Genomic DNA, 17316 nt, shown 5'->3' on the forward strand with positions numbered 1-17316 from the left:
TGCTGGGGGTTCAAGTGGTTGACTAAAGTGCCATTTTAAGTTTTAAGCATATTTAACCGCAATTATTTTTGCCACAATAATCGTGACATGTCATTTTCATATCGTCCCATCCCTAGTACCACCTCCTGAACAGTCAGGAACCCAAATTAGGTTCTGAGAACCTCATCTGAAACCGAGCCCATGGAAACAAATGTAGAACCCATGAAATACGTTGCACGGCACTGCGCGCCACGGCTCACTTTGTTCTTGTAGTCGAAAAGGGCCAAAAGATGTCCGACTTTAAGACGTTTGGTAAGGGGGAGGAGCCATTGTGTGATGTCACTGCACGAATGCCCCGGGTTAATTGGTATTGTCATGAATATTCATAACGGGTGTGTGCTCCAAAAGTTGACATTTCTTATGATGTCATTGGCTCTGCTTTCAAGTCAGTTCTCAAGACTAAAACGCTGACGATCACAAATGAAGCAGAGAGGACGAAAAGGAGGGATATTTACAGCTAATACGTTTACATTATGTCATGGACTGGGACATGCACGGCCGTGTCCCTCTGGACTACAAATATGACAGGACTCATAATTCCTGTCAACTCTGTTCCTTTCTACCATCTTTGTCATCTTCACCTGAGGCTAATGTGATGTAAACACTCTTGTACAGCAAACTTTAAGTAAGTGGTCAAATAAATACTGAGATTTTACTGATCGCATTTGGCACAAGGAGAATTATGTGTGATGTCTTTGTTTCATTGGCGTAGAAAGTCCCAGCACTCCAAGGCAGTGGTTCTCAAAGTGGGGTCCGGGGACCCCCAGTTGCCCTTAAGGGGGTTCCAAGGGATCCCTTGCTAAATTAATTGAATATAGTATATATTTTCAAAAATATATATTTTTTAATATTTCTGAAACATTTTAACAACAACAATCTTGTATAGGGGGTCCCTGACAGTTGGCACAAAATCTCTTAAGATGGGGGGTCTGCAGCCAAATACATGATTCATTTTGGTTAACCGTTTGAGAACCACTGCTCCAAGGGCCTTTCGATGCTGATGCCCCTCAGCATGTGTAATGGTTGTGATTCCAGTTAGACACAAGGTTCCAGTGACCAGCAGCTTGTGGTGCTTTATGACCTTAGATGAGTTTTCCCCATGCAGGGTTAAGGTGGTAAACAGATTGTTTATTAAATTGTGATGTTATGAAACATACTGTAAATATCAGTCCACATTTCCCAAAAGAAAAGTATTTAATTCCCACCCCCAACCCCCAAGCAAATCCAACCCTGGTCTTAAGTTAAACAAGACAACTTGCTCCACATCCAGTGATAGCTACAGCTAGTAGCTCTGATAGTGTGGTGCAGACTGTGTGCCAGTCTAAACATTGCTGAAATGAGCCTCGGTCTGGCACTGCATACAAGTTATTTCGAAACAGAAGAAACATGTCAGTACAGTATTTTCAGCAGCAAGGCCCCATGCTAGCAAAAAGGGATGGATTCGTGTTTTAATACGTACACAGATACCACCGTTTTAACCGGGCTCACATGCATACAGTCCTACCAACAGCAATGTAAACACATAGTAATAGAATGTGAAAACACTAATATACAGAATATAAATAAGAAGTGTATGGAACCATTGGTAAAGAATGTGTAAACCATGTATAGAGCTTAACCACATTCATTCATTGACTCAAACTCTTTTGGTCAAGGATTGAAGTGGAAACTAAAGCCTGATTTGGGTACGGTTGTCGGTCACATGCTCAGCTGAAACAACCGCGTCCCGTTCACTTCAGTGGTGGAAGAAGTAGACACTATTTATTTCTTTACTTAGGTAAAAGTAACAATACCACAAATACTTCTACAAGTAAAAGTCCTGAATTCAAATGTTTTTGTACAAAAAGTGCAAGTACAAAAGTGTTTGCATCAAAATACATAAGTATACCAAAAGTAAAAGTACAAAATTATGTAGAATATCCCATTTCATTTTCAGTTTTTTCTAGGGTTTTCCAAATTTGTCAATCTTTTGAAAGGGCTTAATTGGTCTACTGTATGTGTGTTTTGCAATAAGGTAAATGTTCAAAGTAATTTGTAACTAAAGTACAATATTTGCCTCTGAGATGTAGTGAAGTATAAAGAATAGTAGAACAATGGAAAACCAGCACTGTACTTCACTGTGTGAAGTTCATTTTGTTTCTATAAAGTTATAGGTAATACTTGGTGGTTTAAAAGCTAAATGCTTCCTTATCTTCCAGAGACTGTAGGTTATAACTATAAGTTGTTTCCTGCAACTAACCATTACATGTGACATTCAAGCACCGTATTCTAAAGCAGGAGACTCACAATTGAATTTGTGGTAATTAACATTCTTACATTAACCTATAGTTGATTATTGCAGGTATATTGACACAGTATTTTAAGCCTTTCAGTACCATGTCTTATGATATTTTACATCATGATGGATATCTTCCCTTCATTAGTGAAAGTCAAGATTAATAAAAGATAAAAGAAGATCCGCACACTGTAGCTTACTTAAGTGCATTTTATTTGCACATCCAACAAACATGACATAATTATCAGACTTAACAGAACGTCTAGAGATGCCATTTTAAATGAGTCCGTTCTGGTGACATGACCCATGACATATCACCTAATCTATGAGGACATTTACTAGCCTCGATGTATCAGAGTGGATACGTTGTTTAGTTTTAGTAAAGTGGACAGCTACAGGACTAGATGCATCATGAATATAAATGGCACTCATGCGGTCAGTGGTCCTGGTTGTAATGGCTCTCGTTTTTTTATATGCAAGGTCACAAGGACATTTCAGCATCGTTTTACATGATACTGTATAATATGCCCTTAATGTTACATTTTTTACCTTCGTCTTGCTTTGGTCCAGCACCTTCATAAAAATGGTCTTTGGATGTGCGTGACTATTATGTTCTCTTTAAAGGTTAAGATTCACCTGAGAGCAATTAATCAATTCAGGACAGTCTCACGCACACTCCAGGTAAGTTTATATACATGGCCCAGGCTTCCAAATATGAGTATGCAGACTCTACATCTGTACCGCAAATGTGTTATGATTCTTAGTAATGGTTGGTACTTTGAATGTTTATCTTGGAAAGCCTGGTCCATGTACAAATCTAAAACACAGCCTACTTCTAGAGTCAGGACCTCCTTGTGACTGGCTTCAACAAAAACAACATCAGGTGTATTCGGGATGCTAGCAAAGACATCACACGTATAATTAAACCATTCTGGTAACACTCTTGAATGTTTATACATTGCTGCACTGGATGGCATATGTTTTTGTGCTGCATCAGACACTATGTCAACAATACGGTAATGGCGAGCAATGTACACGTTTTTATATCCACTACATCCATTTGTGATGTGTGCAATGGATTCTAGATGTTGCTCAGAATCATGATGATTTTAAACAGAGTGGACTATGGATGTCACGTCAGGATACCAGATTGACAGATTTGACTTGGTTCGTAATACTTGCAGTCTTGCTTTGATGGTGAACTTTAAGACATCCTCCCCAATAACAGCGTTTTTGTACATACAATGTGAAACAGAATAATCAGCGGAATCAACACAGGCCAACTTTCCCTGCAGTCGAAGTCCATGCCAATGTTGTTTGGCCTCAGTCTGTTTCATATTAAGCAGAACCTTTCTAGCTGTGTCTTCCTGTAGTCTGGTGTGGGTGAGAGTAGCCTCCACTACCACACTGGGGTCTGCAATTAATCCATCAGAGATGGGCACTTATTTGTTATTTCTTGCCCATTTTAACTGGACTCCACCCCGATGGTAGAGGTCATTGAGATCTGGCCAATCTGCCAACTGCTTGAACTAAACCTCTTATGCAATGAACAAATGCTGAGATGTTTTTTGGGGGTAGACAATTCAACTGAACCAATGTAATACATTTTGATCAACAGGACACAAGCTATTGACAATGTAATAAATCAACAGACATTTGTTGCATGAAAGTGCCAATGTATTTACAATTTGTTCAAAAGATTGAGAAGTTGCTTTTATAATGTGCACAAGTGACTATATTTGATAAGATTTCAATACAAAATAAAGAAAAAATACAATACAATTAATACCATCAAAGATATAGAGCAGTATTTTAGTCTGCCAAAGTGGCAGAGGTTCAAGCCCCCCCCCCCATGGGCCCTATCTGTGCGCGTTTCTGCAAGGGAGAACCCGAAGTCAGATCCATGATGTTAGGATTCAGCTGATGAACCATGTCAGTCATTTCTAAACCCGCCTTGTTTCCCCTATTCCGCACCATGTCGACCTGTGCTTTGTCTGTCATCAACATTTCATGTATGGCACACCCCATTTCTTCAGCATTATTTTCCATTGTCACGATTTGCTGAGTTGCAGCAGTACCTAGAGGTAGGGATTCAAGCCCCAGAAACACAAATAACGCACATCCTTGGTGCTGAGCTTTAACTGTAAAAACAGTAGTAATAAGACAAAGATATGGCTCGCAACTCACTTTGATGCTCCAGGTTTTATTTCAAACAAACAGCTGATACGACGTTTCGACCCTTTCGGTCTTTTTCAAGGATTCAAGCCCCCCCATGGGCCCTATTTGAGCATGTGCCTGCATGGGATCACCAAAATCTTATTTTTTTGTATTTTTTTGTACGTATGTATTTTCTAACCGCTAAAATCGTATCTAGCGTTCTGGCTACGCCACTGCTGATAACGAACTCCTTCCTCACAGACAACTCTGTATGTTCTGTCAAGTGTTCCATTGTGTTTGTAGGTAGGTTTTGCGGAGTTGCAGGCACATCTTGATCCGGCAGTCGTAAAGGTGTACAGGAGATCCTAAATTTAAGTGTGTCTGAACACACCTTGTCTCTGAAAATGTCCATCATTAGCCGTGCCTTTTCTGGAGAGCGGATAAGAGTTGTGACTAACCCAAGTTCTTCATAACTTCTGCAAATATCGCTAGCTAGAAGTTGGCCCAGTATAAATTTCTGGAGATCTGGAAATTCACATGACTCCATCTGCACAGACACCAGCTTCTCTTCTGACTCTCCTCGGGACTTGACATTTTGCTGAGTTGCAGTACCACCTTGAAGACAAGACAGGGATTCACTTTATTAGTATAATAGATAATATCAATATATCGTAATATATGGTCGCTGTCGGCCGGAAAACTTGTATGTCCAAAGCTGTTACTTTTCAGTAATTAGAAAATGGATCCAATGGATCCAATCACAATGTAGTTATTATTAAATAATAATAATAATGACTTTTTTTTGGTCAAAATGCTGAATTGATAATTGTTTCTAAATCTATGACAAAACATTTTATTTAATTGCATCCATGCCTCACATATTTCATGAGCAATAATCTACTTCATTAAGTGGCTGAGTATGACTTACTCCCATAGTGTTCAAACTGTAATTGATCAAATGTATTCAACTAGAAAGATTGAAATGTTTTAAAAGGGACTGAGAAAGTCATACTTTGGATTCTGACCCTGTCACCTGGGGGAATGATAAGATATAATATGATAGGATAGGCTTATATGATATGATATGATAATTTAATGTAATTTAGTTAAATGTAATTACCTTTGGCTCCTGTCCCAGCGTCTGGAAGTTTCTCCGCAAGCTCATTCTGATTGATTTTCTTCAGGATACGTTTTGTGTACTGCACAGCTCCATCTTCTGTATATGTTTGCACCAGCAGATCTACTGTGGCCTCTCTAGTCAAACTTTTCCTAGTTTCTGAATCTTTCAGATGTTTTTTCTTAATTTTATCATTGGAATTATGGCGCATTGACCAATGGAATTGATCTAATTCGTCAGGATCAAGATCCTCAAGAATCCCTAACAGACGTTCGTGTGCCATCATCACTTATTAAGGAGGTGCAATAAAGAGTCAGGATCTGAAAAAAATAAAAACAGAAAAAAATATTAGTCATAAAAAAAGTCATACTAAAGTCTAAAACATTAGTATGACAAACCAATCACTTGAGAGTATTACAAACAATGTAGAATTTAATATTTATTTCAGGATCAACACTATATATTCATCATGTAAAATTATATAACATTTAGACATTTTAATGTAATCTAAATCTATTGGGAGTCCATGGCTTATATGAAATTCATTTTGGGTCTGCAATAATACTTACTGTACTTCATCTACAGCTTAGATGAAGCACTTAGCGCTCATATGGATGTTTAACCCAATGTCACACTATGGCAAACATTATTGCATATAGTTCAACAAGGCTATTTATATTATTTATTAACATATTGCAGCAGGCAATACGGTTTGTCATAGGCTATACCAAGAATATGGAAATACTTAATTTGTTCCATTTTGGAATTGCAGACTCCTGAAGGTGTATCTTTAGGGCAGTTTTGAAAGTGAGTAGAGGGCCAGATCTGTAGAGGGCACTGTGGAACAACCAAAAACTTTTTTTTCCCTTCCGGTGAAATATTTTCTTTTCTAGCCAAAAAAGTTTATTTTACAGAGAAGGTGGGGTGCTGAGAGGCTTCCCACCTCCGAGAACAGACTTTCAACAACACAAAACAGCCGTTGTTTAGGTGTATAGCGAAATGGTTTTATTTATTTTCACTACTGTTGGAGCCCTCGCAGGTCAGTGGAATTCCTTGTACAAGCGCAGAGCCCAGGGTTTGGCAGGGCGTTAGAGAGAACTCACTAACGCTCTGGACCAGGGCTAGCTGTAGAATACAACTCTCGTAGACGTATTTATGATTCTGACGTTTTCAATCTACGAGAGTTGTAGGGTTGATCCCCATGGACACAGGGACTTTCAGCACTATAGCCCGTAGACTCTCCAAACATGTAAAAATTAAAATAAATAAATAAAAGTTCCCAATGGGCGGTAGTGACGGGGCGCATCCGGTGAAACCCGGAATTACACTTAATGTAAACAGGAAGTAAACGAGGGTGAAAAAATGGCGATCGGCCACAGACGGGATTAAAACACTTCTTTATTTAAAGATATTGATTATTACATTGCACTACTACCCCGTAGAAAGAGTTAACATTTGGTGCGTTGGGGTAAGCACTTTTCTTTTTCAATTTGTACATGTTTGGAGAGTCTACGGGCTATAGTGCTGGAAGTCCCTGTGTCCATGGGGGGTGAACCCTACAACTCTCGTAGATTGAAAACGTCAGAATCATAAATAGGCCTCATTTACGCACGTTAATAAAACTTTGATTACAAGTTTTGATAACGTTCAGACCAACAAATAAAAGCACAATAAATAAAAGGGTCGTTCAAATAGAACATTATAGGCATAATATCACTAGGTTTTATAGACAAATAGGCCAATAGACCCCTTAACAGACGACGTCATACTGGCTGCGTGCAGCCAGTATGCGCGCAACGAAACCCATTATATCAGGTCTCGTTAGGACGCGTCTCACTAGCCAACACACACAAGAGGGGGTTGGGGTGTGCTGAAACCAGTGCACCCCGAAACAGGTTGGGAATTGATTGCGTGAAACAATCACCTGTGCGTCCGTCCAGGCTCAATGTTAGTAAACAAATAATTGGTCCTACTGCCTCGGAGAGACACGATCTCTGATTAAATAATAGCCTATATTTAAATAAATCATCAAAGTGTTAGCCTATAGCCTAGAATATGATATGATATGGTGAAATGAGTCGTGGATGAGTCATGTACAATTCTGCAAATAGTAGTTTTCCTACCTTTAGTAAAACATTATTATGTCGTCGACCGTCTCCCAGACTCCCACCACCAAGTGAAAACGAAAGTTGGTAAAACATTATTTATTATGTCGTCGACCGTCTCCCACCACTAAGTGAAAACGAAAGTATCAATACCACAATGTAGAAGTACTCCGTTACAAGTGAAAGTCCAGAATAAAAAAAATACTCGAGTAAAAGTACAAAAGTATTGGTATCAAAATGTACTTAAAGTACCAAAAGTAGAAAGTATTTATTATGCAGAATGTCCCATTTCACAAGTTTTCAAATGTAGGCTATAAAATGTTAGCATCTTTTGAAAATTGCCTATTTTTAAATGGCTGAAATGTATAGGGCTGAAGTGGTTAATGCATGCTTTGTAATAATAATCAAAAGAGAGAGAGAGAGAGAGAGAGAGGGAGAGGGAGAGAGAGACACAGAGAGAGAGAGATGTGCGTGTGTCGCTGTTCATTCCCTGTGGTGCTGAAATATGTGCGGTTACTTTTTATTTTTCCAAGTCATGTATGCAGGGTATTGCTATGTTGGTAATTTTACTCAAGTAAAAGAAAAAAATCTGCAAGTGATTTTCATTTGGGTAGAGGACAATTGGCGACTACTTTGCTCACTATTTTATTAGACAAGAAGCAACTATCTCTACCCACCAACTTACTATTTTATAGCCTAAGTCTAAGTATCACATTTTAATTGGTTTTATTGGCTGCTGTATGGTTTGTAATAGCCTAAATCTCTGATGTAACTTGTAACTAAAGTTGTGAAATAATTGTAGTGGAGTAACAAGTATTTGCCTCTGAGATGTAGTGGAGTATGTATACGTATAATGAAAAATGCAAATAACTAAAGTAAAAGTATGTATTGAGTTCTTGAGTAAATGTACTTAGTTACTTTACACCACTGTACTTAACTTTACAGAACTTACAGGTCTGTAACTCTGCAGAGTGTGCAAATGGAACCATTTCTACACTCTCAGAGTTATGGTGGTCCTTGAAATTAAACCGTTTTATCACACTATCAGAGCTGTTATGTGAACTTTATGTCTGCTATGCAATTATAATATCAGTGGTTCTCAAACTTTTTCAAGTAGCCTACCACCATAACTCTGAGAGTTACAGATCTGTAAGGGTCCATTTGGTTCCATTTGTTACACTCTCAGAGATACAGACCTGTAAGGGTCCATTTGGTTCCATTTGTACACTCTCAGAGTTACAGACCTGCAAGGGTCCATTTGGTTCCATTTGTACACTCTCAGAGTTACAGACCTGTAAGGGTCCATTTGGTTCCATTTGTACACTCTCAGAGTTATAGACCTGTGAGGGTCCATTTGGAAGGTTAAGGAATCGGACCGTTAAGAGGGAATCGTTAAGGAACCGTTAAAATCCTAAAGGATCCCAACCCTACGGTCAGTTCTCAGACTAAAACACACTGACGATCACAATGAAGCAGAGAGGACGAAAATGAGGGATATTTAGAGCTAATACGTTAACATTATGTCATGGACTGGGACATGCACGGCTGTGTCCCTCAGGACTATACAAAAATGACAAGACTCATAATTCCTGTCAACTCTGTTCCTTTCTACCATCTTTGTCATCTTCACCTGAGGGCTGAGGCTAATGTGATGTAAACACTCTTGTACAGCAAACTTTAAGTAAGTGGTCAAATAAATACTGAGATTTTACTGAGCGCATTTGGCACAAGGAGAATTATGTGTGATGTCTTTGTTTCATTGGTGTAGAAAGTCCCAGCACTCCAAGGCAGTGGTTGTCAAAGTGGGGTCCGGGGACCCCCAAGGGGTCCTTGGGAGGGTACCAGGGGGTCCCCAGCAAACTGTATTAATACAGCATCACAATCATTTCAACCACTTTAACCATATTTAACCACATTCATCAGCTTTTTAAATGTTTTTTTTTTATGTAGAATTTTAACAACACAAACTTCTATGGGGGTCCCTGGTAACCTGACTCTGCCAATTGGGGGCGGTATTGAGCAACCAGGTTCCCCAAACAAATGTGTGTGAAACACTTCTAAGGTGCACACTATGTTTTGGTGCCCAGTTGTCCCGGTGCCCACTCTTTTTTTGTGCCTGGATTTCCCAGGTGCCCACTCTTCCAAGGTGCCCAGATTTCCCTAGTTCCCACAATGTTTTGGAGTCCACTATTCTGGTTACCCGTACCAGACCCAAACTATGGTAGCCTTTACTGTTATACCAAGTTCTACTCTAGAGCATTGGTTCTCAAAGTGGGGTCTGGGTACCACCAGTGGTCCTTGGGGGGGGGGGGGTCCAAGGGGTCCCCAGCAAAAGTAGTTAACATACTGTAGCATCACAATCATTTTAACCACTTTATCCATTTATATGTTGGCTATTCAAAAATACCAGATATACAAGCTCAGCGCGAGAAAATATTTGGAACATTTTTGATAATTTCGATTTTTTTCAGATGGGGGTCCGCGGCCAAATAAATATCAATTTGGCCATGAAAACGTTTGAGAACCACTGCTCTACGGTATTTTACGAGATCATATTCTAAAATCGAATACAATTTCATCACCATCAGCTTATCATTTCCTGCGGAGTCCCGTCTGGGTTATGTTGTCAATTCATCCATGTTGTTGTAGAGTCTGTAGACTATTTCAATTATTTTACCAGATAGTACGCAGTACTTTCAACCTTTCAAGTGAACTTTGTTTCTTTAAAGTTATAGGCAGTGCCGGACAGTAACAAAGTACATTTACTTGAGTACAGTACTTAAGTAAATGTTTTTAGTATCTGTACTTTATTTGAGTATTTGTATTTTTGGATACTTTCACTCCACTGCATTTCAAAGACAAATATTGTACAATATTGTAATATTAGACCAGCACTACATTTCTAGGAAAGGAATAAGTACATTATGAAGCTAATCTTTTCACTATTTCAAAAAATAGTGAAAATAGCAGATCTACAAGCTTGTGAGCTTGTACATGCTATTTTCACTGTTTATACATTTTTTAGAAAAGTTCTGGAAAGTCTATGAATGTCTTTGGAAAATGTCTTAATTTTAAATCATTTATTTTTGAACAGTTAAGTACTTTTTAAAAGCACGTATTCCAGTAATTAAACTCAAATACAAATTTGACAGAGCAACTTTCAATTGTAGTTGTTGTAGTTGATCAGGAGTATCTATGCTTTGACTCAAGTAGCCTACTGGAGTTGAGTATTTTGTCCACCACTGGTTATAGGTAATACTTGATGGCTTAAAAGCTAAATGCTTAAACCTACCTTATCTTCCAGAAAATGCAGGTTATAACTCATAAGTACTTTCCTGCAGCTAACCATTACATACAGTATGCATATCAACCTAGTTGACTATTGCAGATGTATTACCAGAGGAAACTATGCAGTATAGTAGTTTTAAGCATTTCAGCACCATGTGTCCTATTGAATTTGACATTACAACGGATATCTTCCCTTCATTAGTGAACGTCAAGATTCATAAAAGATAAAAGAAGATCCGTACATTGTAGATTACTTAAGGGTATTTTACTATTTTATTTGCACTTCGAACAAAATTTTCAACATTTCAAGCGTATGCTCTTCAGACTACACAGAATGTAGAGAGATGCCATTTTAAATAAATCCGTTCTTCTTTTAAGGGATATCGTTTTTCCATATGCAAGGCCATGTTTTGGGGAGTTAAGACAATTCAACAGATAACCAGTGAAATACATTTTGATGAACAGAACATAAGCTGTTGATAATGTAGTAAACAACATACATTTGTTCATAATCCATTGCATAAAAGTGCCAATGTATTTACAATTGTTTAAAGGAATGAGAAGTTGCTTTTGTGGTGTGCACAAGTGACTATATTTGATTGGATTTGAATAAAACATTAAGAAAACAAATATAATACAACTAACACCAGTCAAAATATAGTGGACATTTTGACCATGAGGGCAAAAGGACAGGGACAGAGGTTCGAACCCCCCCATGGGCCCTATCTATGTTGTTACATGGGAGAACTCGAAGACAGCTTTTCACTAAGGTTAGGGGTCAGGATTCAGCGGATGATCCTTGTCAGCCATTTCTAAACGCGCCCGGTTTCCCCTTTTCCGCACCATGTCCACCTGTGCTTTGTCTGTCCTCAACATTTCATCATTAATAACATTGTTAAAATTGTTCAGTAGAAAATTCAGGTTGGCCACTGAGATTCTCATAATGGAATCCTTCCTCTCAGACTTCAGCTTATTTTTCAATGTTACATTTTGCTGAGTTGCAGCACCTCAGCTGCTCATGTTCACAGAATCCACTGTGAACTTTAACTGTCACAAACATTGCAAAGAAAGTAGTATCAGTATAAAACATATTGTAGCAAATAAAGGAATAGCATGGCTTAGAAGATGTAAGCAAGTTTGGCCATTGACCTCTGTGACGATGACCCTGTGACCCCTCGGCCCACAAATGGTTCTTTCCGACTAGGAAGGTGGGTGACCCAGAACCTTCCATAATATGAAACCTTTCGGAAACCGTGAAGTTCTGAGACTGTTTGTTCTTTACCTTTCCATCATAACCAGAATCACCCCTGAGGAGGTCATAAAAAAACCCTCATGAAACAGTGACAATAGCACGTTAAAGCTCCCCATGTGTGCATGTGCCTGCATGGTACCCGAAAAGAGCACGAAAAGACCGGTATTTAGACAAGTGTTCACTAAGTATAGGGTCCAAGTGATGAATTGCATCAATCATTTCAGAACAAGCCTTGTCTCCCTTTCGCCGCACCACAGACGCGTCGCTAGGTCTCTACTAGGTCGGGGGCTTAGCCCCGCAGGCAACGGGCACATGCACGCGCGCGCAGCGCGCGTGCATGTGCCCCTCCTCCCGCGCGCGCGCGAAGCGCGCGCGCGCGATTTTTTCCGCGGATTTCGCGGATTAGGGTGCTTTTCCCCCCGTTTTTTGTTACTTTATTTCGGTTTTAGGGTTAGGGGTAGGGTTAGGTTAGGGTGATAGATATATAATTCCAAAAAAAAAAAAAAACTTTTAATTTTTTAATTTTTCATTTTTTTTTATTGGTGGCTATAGCCACCGAAGCCCACCCCTAACGACGCCACTGCCGCACCATGTCGATAAGTCTACGTGCTTTGTCTGACCTAGAATGTAGTAGGTTGGTTGACTCCATTTCCATATCATTAATAACATTCTTATGTAGAAGTTCGTCCAGTAAACAATTCAGTGTGGGCTCTGAGATTAACGAAATGAACTCTACCCTCACAGAGAAAAGCTGTCTGTGCGCATGCCTGCATGGAAGGATCCTTAAAGGATCCTTAAACAGCTTTTCACTAAGCAAATGGTCCAGATGATGAATTGTGTCAATCATTTCTGAACTCGCCTGGTTTCCCTTAGCCAGCACCATGTCAATAATTACCTTTGCTCTGTCATGAAATAAATGACTCATGGCTATATCCATTTCTTCTTCATAAACAACCTTCTTACGTAGAAGTTCATCCAGTAGAAGATTTAGATTAGCCTCTGAGATTCCACTAATGAACTCCTTCCTCACAGACCGAAGTTTCATTGTCACATGTTGCCCCCACCCCATGGGCCGTATCCATGCAGGTGCCTTTGTAGGAGACCATGAAGACAACTTTTTTCTAAGGTTAGGGTCCAGCTGACGAATCAGGTCAATCATTTCTGAACTCGCCTTGTTTCCCTTTCTCCGCACCATGTCGAAGATTCCCCGTGCTCTTTTCTGCCTATGCATTGGTAATAGGACCGTTTCCTTTTCGAAAACATTAATAACATTTTTATCCAGAAGTTTGTTCAGTAGATAATTTAGGTTGGGCTCTGAGATTGTATTAATGAACTCCTTCCTCACAGACTTCAGCTTATTTTCCTCTGTCTCATTTTGCCCCCCCCCATGGCCCTATCTGTGCACATGCCTGCATGTGCACACTAAGGTTAGGGTCCAGCTGATGAATTGTGTCAATCATTATTGAACTTGACATGTTTCCCTTGACTCGCACCATGTCGATAATTAACCGTGCTCTGTCTGGCCTCAATACTCCTATGGTTCCCCCATATTCAGCATCACCAATAACATTGGTTTCCAGAAGTTTGTCCATTAGAAAGTGCAGGTTGTCCTCTGAAATTCTCATAATGAACTCTGTCCTCACAGACATCAGCATATTTTGCTGAGTTGCAGCAGCACCTTGCAGCAGCATCTGAGTTGCTGCAGCACCTTGACGTGGCATTCCAAAATTTGTAGTGTTAAGCTGTAGGTCCAAGTTGATCCTACAGTTGAGAGTGTCTGAACACACCTTGTTTCTGACAATGTCCATCGTTATCTGTGCATATTGTGGCCGGAGGATGCGAGCTCTGACTGACTCAAGGTCTTCAGAAGGGAAAATGTTGCCAGCCACGAGTAATGTCGCTATATAATCCTGGGTGTCTGGGATTTGACTTAATTCATTCTTCACAGACATCAGCTTCTCTTCTGCTACTTCGACTTCCTGGGACTTTGTCACATTTTGCTGAGTTGCAGTATCACCTTGAAGACAAGATGGGGGATTCATTTAATTAGAATAATAATAGTAATCATCATATCACATACATAGGCCTACTGTATATACTGTGTGTGTGTGTGTGTGTGTGTGTGTGTGTGTGTGTGTGTGTGTGTGTGTGTGTGTGTGTGTGTGTGTGTGTGTGTGTGTGTGTGTGTGTGTGTGTGTGTGTGTGTGTGTGTGTGTGTGTGTGTGTGTGTGTGTGTGTGTGTGTGTGTGTGTGTGTGTGCGTGTGTGTGTGCGTTATTGTATTATAAGAGCAAAAAAAGTAAATATTATATTGAGGTTGATGCTAAATTGATAATTCCTTCTAAATCTATGACAAAATATTTTATTTAATTGCATCCATGCCTCACATATTTCATGAGCACTAATGAGTACAATCTAGGTCTACTTCATTAAGTGGCTGAGTGAGTTACTGAGGGATTCTTACTGACCCCGTCACCTGGGGGGAATATGATATATGATATGATAGGCCTATATGATATGATATGACAATTTAATGTAATTTAATTATATTTAATTACCTTTGGATCCTGTCCCAGTGTCTGTAAGTTTCTCCACTAGATCATTCCTATTGATCTTCTCCAGAAGAATTTTGGTGAACTGCACAGCTCCATCTGTATATGTTTGCACCAGCAGATCTACTGTGGCCTCCCTAGTCAAACTTTCCCTAGTTTTTGAATCTTTCAGATGTATTTTTTTTATTTTACCATTGGAATTATGGCGCATTAACCAATGGAATTTACTTAATTCGTCAGGATCAAGATCCTCAAGAATCCCTAACAGACAATCGTGTGCCATCACTTATTAAGGAGGTACAATAAAGAGTCAGGATCTGAAAAAAAAGTCAGAAAAAAACGTTAGATTAGCAAAGTCCTCCAACCTCGATATCAAAGTCTAAAACATTAGTATGACAAACCAATCACTTGAGATTATTACAAACAATGTAGAATTTACTATTTATTTCAGGATCATCACTATATATATTCATCATGTAAAATTATATTAAATGTGGATATTTTGATGTAATCTAATTCTAAAAATATTCATGAATATTTATTATTGCAAGTCCATGGCTTATATGAAATAGGCTACATTAGGGTCTGCACAATAATAATAATATTAATAATAATAAAGAGCCACCAGTACTAGAACCCTTTACTGTACTTCATCTACAGCTTAGATGAAGCACTTTAGCGCTCATATAATAGGATGTTTAACCCAATTTCACACTAGGCAGTAGCCTACGTCATTGCATTTCAACAAGGCTGTAGCCTTGTGTACAGACGGGCTATTTATAAATAACATAATTGCAACAGCGGCAATATGGTTTATCATATAGGCTATACCAAGAATATGGAAATACTTAAGTCTTCTTGTACTAAACGTTCCCTTTGCAGACATATACGTTTTTCCTGGACTTTAAGGGCAGACACCCTTTTAATGTATTTTAACAGGCTTATCAATGTAGGCTAGCGCTAGTCGATTGCTGGCCTACTCCACTGTAGGCCAGCAATCGACAATCGGCTCATGTATAAAAAAAACAAAATAACACTTTTCCATCCAAAATGACGCCACCAAGGGCCTCAACAATGCTTAAGGTTTGAAGATAGGATATAATATATAGGCTATATATAGCCACATGGGCCTCATTTACACAAGTTAATACAACTTTGATTAACATCAAGTTTTGATAACGATCAGACCAACAAATAAAGGCAAAGTATTAAAAAGTTTGTCTTGTACTGCTTTGTCAACGTGTAGAACATTTAGGCATATATCTAGGTTTTTATAGACAAATAGGCCTATTAGCCTACTGCCTCGGAGACACACGATCTGATTAATTAAATGATAGCCTACTTTATGTAAATAAAAGTGTTACATAGCCTATTGGCCTAAATATAATATAATATGGTGAAATGAGACGTGGATGAGATGTAGCATTCTGTTAATTGTAGTTTTCCTACCTTTAACAAAACAGTATTATGTCGTCGACCGTCTCTCTCCCAACGAAAGTATGCAAATATACAAGACGGAAATGCTACGTCTATTCATATGGGAGGGACAGGCAGTGGTGGAAAAAGTACTCACATGTTTTACTTAAGTAAAAGTATCAGTAGGCTACTGCAAAAACAATCTGTTACAACTAAAAGTCCCGAATTCAAAATTTAGTTGAGTAAAAGTGCAAAAGTATTGGTATCAAAATGTACATAAAGTAGGCTACCAGGTAGAAATACCCATTATGCAGATGTATACAGATTAGTACAATGCATTGCATCACAACACATTGTGAGCTTGTAGATCTGCTATTTTCAAATGGCAGAAATATATAGGCTATAGGGCTGAAGTGGTTAATGTGTGTTTTTTGTAATAATAATCCAAATCTACAAAGTAAGTAGTAACTAAAGTTTTCAAATACTTGTAGTGGAGTAAAAGTAAAAGTACTGACATTTGGAAATACTCCAGTAAAGTAAAAAAATACCTCAAAATCTCCAGAAGGGGGGGGGGGGGGCACCAAACGGCACGGAAAAAGTGAAAGAAGACAGAACTATCGCCGAAAAGCGCCGTAATTTAGAAGCAGCGGCTGATGAAGGAGTGCTAGTGAAACGCGCCGGTGAAGCGTCATTATGTTCCGCGCTGCAAGTGTGTGTGTGTGTGTGTGTGTGTGTGTGTGTGTGTGTGTGTGTGTGTGTGTGTGTGTGTGTGTGTGTGTGTGTGTGTGTGTGTGTGTGTGTGTGTGTGTGTGTGTGTGTGTGTGTGGGGGGGGGTGCGTGTGTGTGTGTGTGTGTGTGTGTGTGTGTGTGTGTGTGTGTGTGTGTGTGTGTGTGTGCGCGCGCGCGCGCGTGTATGTGTGTGCGCGCGCGTGCGTGTGTGTCGCTGTTCATTCCCTGTGGTGCTGAAATGTGTGTGGCTACTTTTTTCAAAGTCATGTAGGCAGGGTATTACTGTTGTCTTTGCTCACTACTTTGTGAGACAAGAAGCAACAATCTCTACCCACCAACTTACTATTTTTGAATAGCATAAGTATCAAATAGGGTTTAATTGGTTGA

General features: G+C 39.2%; 2 long non-coding RNA genes across 2 annotated transcripts; both read right to left on the bottom strand.

Annotated features, from left to right (window-relative positions):
* Positions 1 to 2873: 2873 nt before the first annotated feature.
* Positions 2874 to 7812, bottom strand: LOC311055873. The gene is made up of 3 exons (XR_014601823.1): positions 7712 to 7812; positions 5592 to 5908; positions 2874 to 5086 (listed from the first exon to the last, which is right to left on the bottom strand). It is a non-coding gene; the product is annotated as an uncharacterized lncRNA (long non-coding RNA).
* A 6128-nt stretch (positions 7813 to 13940) lies between these two features.
* LOC311055874 lies at positions 13941 to 16268 on the bottom strand. Its single transcript, XR_014601824.1, has 3 exons — positions 16234 to 16268; positions 14791 to 15101; positions 13941 to 14250 (listed from the first exon to the last, which is right to left on the bottom strand). It is a non-coding gene; the product is annotated as an uncharacterized lncRNA (long non-coding RNA).
* Positions 16269 to 17316: the final 1048 nt, after the last annotated feature.

Source organism: Gymnoscopelus microlampas, assembly GCF_963454915.1.
Source record: "Gymnoscopelus microlampas genome assembly, chromosome: 11".
NCBI classification, from domain to species: domain Eukaryota; kingdom Metazoa; phylum Chordata; class Actinopteri; order Myctophiformes; family Myctophidae; genus Gymnoscopelus; species Gymnoscopelus microlampas.